We start from the raw sequence: 6,929 nt of genomic DNA, 5'->3' as shown, positions 1-6,929 counted from the left end.
ATCCACTATTTCAGATTCATCTGAATCCCCAGTGAAAGATTCGGCCGAATACCCAAACTATCCATTCATATGCAAATTAGAGGCGGGAACAGAAAGTGAAAAAACTGTTTTTACTTCCTTGTCTTGTGACGAAAAGCCATGGGATCTCTTTCCCGCCTAATTTGCATATGTAAATTAGGGTCCGGCTTTAGTTTGGCCAGGCACAAGGATTCCGCCGAATCCTGCTGAAAAAGGCCAATTCCTGGATTCGGTGAATCCCCAGTCTGAACACAGGTGTAGTTAATTACCTTTCTTTCTTAATGATCTTTTAATTCTGTCCTATCAGCTGCCGGGAGGACAAGGATAACCCACGATTCGGTGCAGACGTGGATTACCAGTAAAACGGCATTCTGCACGATTTAATTTTTGCTCTAAATCTCCCGTTCCATTCGTGGGTATTTGTCTCATGTTAATGCAGGCTGGCCGTGTGCAATCCAGGCAGGAGCTCCCAGCATGACTGTTCAAGAGCTGACAAATTTACAGGAGAGATCATCCAATTGGTTTCACAGTCGTGGACTGTTATTAGAGGGCCTGCCGTTGTGCTGAGTGCAAGAGATACGCTGAATGGGAGAAAGCTCTGTGCATCCCAATGCCCTGCTCACACAACCAAAGCTCAATATAGATTTTACTCTCCTGATAAAACGGCCTGTGTTTTATTAAAATACATTATTGCACATTGCTCATTTACACAGCTGGACTTTCTCCCCTTTCAACAGATAATAATAATGTTGCAACAGTGACATCTCCTGGACATGCCAGAGACTACAGCTTTTTATTAGTTGTGGTTTTTGAGTTATTTAGATTTTTATTCAGCAGCTCTCCAGTTTGCAATTTGAGCTGCTAGTTGCTAAATCTAGTTCCTAAGGGTCCAACTGACCCTAGCAACCATGCATTGATAGGAATATGAATAGGAGAGGCCTCAATAGAAAGAGGAGTAATAAATAATAGCAATAACAATACATATGTAGCCAAACAGAATCTTTGTTTTTAGCTGGGGTCTGTGACCCCCCCCCCCCCCATTTGAAAGCTGGAAAGAGTCAGAAGGAAAAGGCAAATCTAAAAATGCAAAAAACTAATTATGAAGACCAATTGAAAAGTTGCTTAGAATTAGCCATCCTATAACATACTAAAAGATAACTTAAAGGTGAACCACCCCTTTAATTCTGACTTTGGGTTCAAGAGCAATATAATGTATAGTAGGACTACATGTGGTCTGCTGGGCTCAGCCAACAGAACTTTATGAAATAATCAATTAAAAAGCCCTTTTAACTCACTGAATCCATAAGGAATGCTTAGTGAATAGGACCCTCCTTGTAGGCCACGCCATTGACAAAGGAGCGAAACGGCGTGTACGGAAAGTTCGTGTTTGGCACGTTGTACTTTGGAAAGGAGACTTGAATACTGGTAGGCAAATAATATTTTATATTACCCTGTAAATGTACAATGCATAGAAAAATAGTTACAATTCAGCAATAGAAAAAAAAAAGTATTTATACAAATAGTGGGGAAGGGGTGTATAAATCAGGGCTACATATAAGCTTCAAAGCAGAGGAAAACAGACGTACTTACATAGAAGCTCGTTATAACATTTAGGAGCAGATTTATCAACGGTCTTTTGAGCATTTCGACTACTATCGAATAGGCCAAAATTCAATTCAAATTTTAAAAAAATTTGACTTCGAATATCTAAATTTATCATGTACTGTCTCTATAAAACTTCGACCATTTGCCGTCAAAAACCTGTCGAATTGCTGTTTCAGCCTATGGGGGACCTCTTAGAGCCTATTTGGAGTCATATGGTGGACTTTAAAAATCTAAGTTTTTGGGGCAAATACTTTGATTCGAATTCGATCAAATGCGATTCTAACGAATTAGAATACAGCCTATTCAGCCGCAATTAAAAATGTATTTTTTTTAAATAAATTTCGATTGGTCTTTTTTTATTCAAATTTTGAAGTTATGGGAGTTCAAAGAAACTCCATTACTTCGAAATTCGACCCTTGCTAAATCTACCCCTTAGAGGCCCGTTTATCAATGGTCGAATTCATGTGAATTTTTTTTTTTTTTTATTCCGCCTCTCTCCATTCATTTCTATAGGATTTTTAAAGGCGTATTCATGAAATGGTGAACTTTGACTATCACCTTTGGATAAATACGCCTTCCCATAGAAATAAATGGAGAGAGGCGGTTTTTCACTCTAGCAGACTGTGGAGATCTCTTAACTTTAATCTTTGATAAATCTACCCCAGAGACTACTGTAACAAGGAGCATCTCCAACTCCTGCTTTTCTTTGGAACCACCGCACAGAAATGGCTGGGGGCACTGCCAGTTATGTTGAATAGGTTCAAAGAGAAGCAGTAAAGTTTTTTTTTTTAGTTTTTAAGATATTCACAGTTTTTACAACACAAATATAATACAGTTAAAAACAGCACCACCTTTTTCTTATTTTGCCCAACTGTGGAAAACGTTGGTAGGAATGAATACACTGAGGCAATTTGCAGTTGGTCTTTCTTTGTGGTTTTTGAACTATGTCGATTTTTAATCAGCAGCTCTCCAGCAGTTTGGAATGTCGGCAACTAGTCCAGTTTCACCTAATGGTTTGAACAAGAGACTGAAAGTTGAATAGGAGAGGGGCTGCATATAAAGACATGAAACACAGATTGCTCAAATTGCAGTCTCAGAAGAGTAAGGCAAATATTTTAAAAACAGTAAGCAATGAAGACCAACAGAAAATTTGCAAATAAGTCATTCTATAACATAGAGCTTAAAAGTGATCTACCTCTAAGTTCTGTTCAGAAAATTAAATTACAGCTCAAAGAAAAGCCATTAGACATTGCCTGGATCAGTTGTAAGCAGTGCAACGCAAGACTTTTCTTTTCTCACTCACTTGACTTTCTACCCACTGTCTTCGTTCGTCCGAAATAATTTGCAGGTGGCGCGGTTGTTTCAAATTTCCTTTGAATGACAATACACATGAACTGCACTATATGTTAAATTCATAAAGGCCGTTGAGCACGTATAGTACAGTAAAGGGAATGAGTCAAAAGTGTTAAAAGGTTGTTGGTATTAGGAAGAAAAGCGATGATACAAGTTATCCGTCAGTTGAAATGGATACACAGTGCTGGTACACAGGAAGCACTATATAAAGAAAAATATACATTCATACATACATATACCCAAGGCAACAAATCAATCAAGGGATTAAAGGAACAGTTCAGTGTGAAAATAAAAACTGGGTAAATAGATAGGCTGTGCAAAATAAAAAATATTTCTAATATAGTTAGTTAGGCAAAAATGTAATGTATAAAGGCTGGAGTGACTGGATGTGTAACATAATAACCAGAACACTACTTCCTGCTTTTCAGCTCTCTAACTCTGAGTTAGTCAACGACTATAAGGGGGAGGGGCCACAATGGACATAACTGTTCAGTGAGTTTGCAATTGATCCTTAGCATTCAGTTCAGATTCAAATGCAACAGGTATGACCTCAAGTCTCTGATTGGTTACTGCCTTGTAACCAATCAGTTGAAAGCAAAGTCGGAAGTAGTGTTCTGGCTATTATGTTACACATCCAGTCACTCCAGCCTTTACACATTACATTTTTGGCTAACTATATTAGAAACATTTTTTATTTTGCACAGCCTATTTACTCAGTTTTTATTTTTACACTGAACTATTCATTAAAGGAGAATTCAACCCGTAATAAAAAAAAAATACCCTCCCCCCTACCCTGGGTAGACCCCACTCACCCCAGACTACCTGACACCCCCCCCCCTCAGGCAAATGCCCCTAATTTTTTTTACTCAGCCCTCTGTGCAGACTCTAGCCCCGGAGTTCACGGCAGCCATCTTTTTTCTTCGGTCTTTTTCTGACGTTTCGGCGCTCGCTTTTTCGGAAATTTTCGTGACTTTTGGCGCATGGGCAGTAGTAGTTCAGGACCAGAAATTTACCCCAACTGCGCCAAAAATGCCGTCAAGACACGAAGATTACCGGAAAGGAATTAGATGGCTGCCGTGATCTCCGAGGCCAGAATCTGCACGGAGGGGTGAGTAAAAAATGAGGGGCATTTTCCCAGGGAGAGGGAGCAGGTAGGTTGGGGGGCGGGAAGATCTACCCAGGTTAGGGGTGGGAGGGTTTTTTTTTTAATTATGGGTTGAATTCTCCTTTAAGGGGAAGTGAATCATAGTAAAACTGTAATATCACCAGCACTTTCTACTTCTGAAAGCTGGATTAAATTGATATTGTTAAACAAAAAAAAACTCAAATTCTTCAGCTATTCAATTTAGAATTTACACCTCTATCTGGTTGCTAGGGCTCCATGCCAGGAGCACTGTGCCACCATCTTGACGCAATTATCCAAGGATAATTCCTGAATAACAAGGTGAAGATGGCAGCGCACCGATATAAAGCACCCAAAACTTGTACATTTTTCAGCAGAAGAAACAGACCTGTTGTCTAATTGCAAGTGCCAGAGACAAAAGCTAAAGTGTCAGTAAAGAAAGACAAAATAAATCACTTGGATTAGGTCTGTGCCCCAAATACTAAAGATATGGCAGAATAGCGAGATAGCAATGACAGCAAACTAATATAGAACTTATCTAACTGGCCTCTGAACATAACTCATAACATACATCATTCAAAATATTTGAACGACAAAACATTTAATAAGCAATAAGATAAACCCACTTGTAAAAAAAGTGAAATGCAAAAAAAAAAAAAAAAAAATGTAAATATGAACACAAAGGCAAGGGAAAAATATGTATATTCACTTGAAATGGCAAGAAATCTTTTACAAGGAATAGAAGGCTTAGGCAACATATTGAAGCAGTTTATTTTTACTGCCCTCTGCAATGTTCCAGCATTTGTAGGACAATATTCAAAAATATATATATACACATGTATTGTATAGTCAACGCTAAGCAAATAGTCCAAATATTCAGGAAACAAAGAAAAATATTAGGAGGGAAGCACGAAGGGGACATCCAGTCGTAAATCAAGATCAGAAAGGGTTTGGCTTTCCAAAATGTATAAAAAGTTAATATTTCTCTCTGCGTACTTTTCTAAAATGCCAATGTATAACCCTAAACCTTGCTCGATAGGTTTATCAGTTGGTTGGGGCGACTCCTAGGGGCAGATTCACTAACTTCGAGTGAAGGATTCGAAGGTAAAAAAACTTCGAATTTCGAAGTTTTTTCTGGGCTACTTCGACCATCGAATGGGCTACTTCGACCTTCGAATCGAAGTATTCGTAGTAAAAATCGTTCAACTATTCGACCGTCGAAGTACTGTCTCTTTAAATATAACTTCGACCCCCTAGTTCGCCATCTAAAAGCTACCGAAGTCAATGTTAGCCTATGGGGAAGGTCCCCATGGGCTTGGCTAACTTTTTTTAATCGAAGGATATTCCTTCGATCGTTGGATTAAAATACTTCGAATCGAACAATTCGAAGGATTTTATCGTTCGATCGAAGGAATTATCCTTCGATCTAACTATATGCGCTAAATCCTTCGACTTCGATTTTAATTCCTAGTCGAATATCGAGGGTTAATTAACCCTTGATATTCGACCCATAGTGAATCGGCCCCCTAAAGTTTGTCCTGTGACCAGCAGACAACTGCCTTTAATTCATGGCCAAGAAAAAGAACTGCTCTGCTTTACTAGGTGTGCATTATAGTGAAAATTTAATATAGGCTTCAGCATACTGAACTTTCTAAATACAGAATTAAATATGCTGCATAATTTCTGAAATAATCAGGTTTCTCTTCACTATCCCTCTCTCAGCATCTGTTTCTCTTTATTCTGTCTTCATGCAGCAGTTGGGTGTCAGATGAATGATCCAATATATCTTATAGGAGGGCTCCTTTTGCCTAGAAGATGTATTAGAGCTCACTCTATTAAACTCAACAGACATCATGTCTCTCTACATGCAGAATTTGTGCAAAAGGCAGTTATTTTGTTAGATTTTGTTTGTACTGGAATCAGTTATTTGAGTGAGCTCTAATACATCTTCTAGGCAAAAGGAGCCCCCCTATAAGATATATTGGATCTAACTGTCAGTGAATATCTGACACCTAACTGCTGCATGAAGACAGAATGAAAAGAAACAGATACTGCGAGAGGGATTGTGAAGATAAACTTGATTATTTCAGAAAATATGCAGAATATTTGTAGAATGGTTTGTATTTAGAAAGTGTCTTATTTCAGTATGCTGAAGCTTAGAATACATTTTCATGATAGTTCCCCTTTAATTTTTAGCTCATGATGTTGGTCGTTGGTTAGGACTTTATTCTGGTGGACACAATGAAATTCCCCAGCATGCTCCAGATCTGACAAAATAAGGTGTACTTATAAAAACACTTCTGTATTTGAAAGACAGAAGAGGTTTGTCAAACAAGGAATCTGCATTCTGCAGAATGCCAATTAATAAGTACAAATAAACCCCCACAGGAGCCTTAAGGATCAGAACGGGCTTTCTTAATGAAGGTGTAGATGGTTTTTTTATGGGGAAAAAGAACAGAAGGTTTAACCTCACTAGAAAGAGCTGAGCTCATTAAAGGGGTGGATCGCCTTTAAGTTAACTTTTAGTATATTAAAGAACTGCTAATTCTAAGCAACTTTTCAATTGGGCTTCATTTTTTTTATTTTCTATAGTTTTTTATTTATTTGCCTTCTTCTTCCGTCTCTTTCCGGCTTTCAAATGGGGGTCACTGACCCCATCTAAAAAAACAAATGCTCTGTAAGGCTACACATTTATTGTTAACGGTACTTTTTATTACTCCTCTTTCTATTCAGGCCTCTCCTCTTTCATATTTCAGTCTCTTATTCAAATCAGTGTATGGTTGCTAGGGTAATTTGGACTCTAGCAACCAGATTGCTGAAATTGCAAACT

At 38.2% G+C, this 6,929-nt stretch overlaps 1 long non-coding RNA gene across 1 annotated transcript; it reads right to left on the bottom strand.

Annotated features, from left to right (window-relative positions):
- Positions 1-2,259: 2,259 nt before the first annotated feature.
- LOC108709216 lies at positions 2,260-3,580 on the bottom strand. Its single transcript, XR_001934592.2, has 2 exons — positions 2,927-3,580; positions 2,260-2,630 (listed from the first exon to the last, which is right to left on the bottom strand). It is a non-coding gene; the product is annotated as an uncharacterized LOC108709216 (long non-coding RNA).
- Between the last annotated feature and the right edge of the window lie 3,349 nt (positions 3,581-6,929).

This window comes from Xenopus laevis, chromosome 2S (genome assembly GCF_017654675.1).
Source record: "Xenopus laevis strain J_2021 chromosome 2S, Xenopus_laevis_v10.1, whole genome shotgun sequence".
NCBI classification, from domain to species: Eukaryota; Metazoa; Chordata; class Amphibia; order Anura; family Pipidae; genus Xenopus; species Xenopus laevis.
The sequence above is the reverse complement of the archived record's forward strand: the minus strand, read 5'-3'. Positions and strand labels throughout refer to the sequence as shown.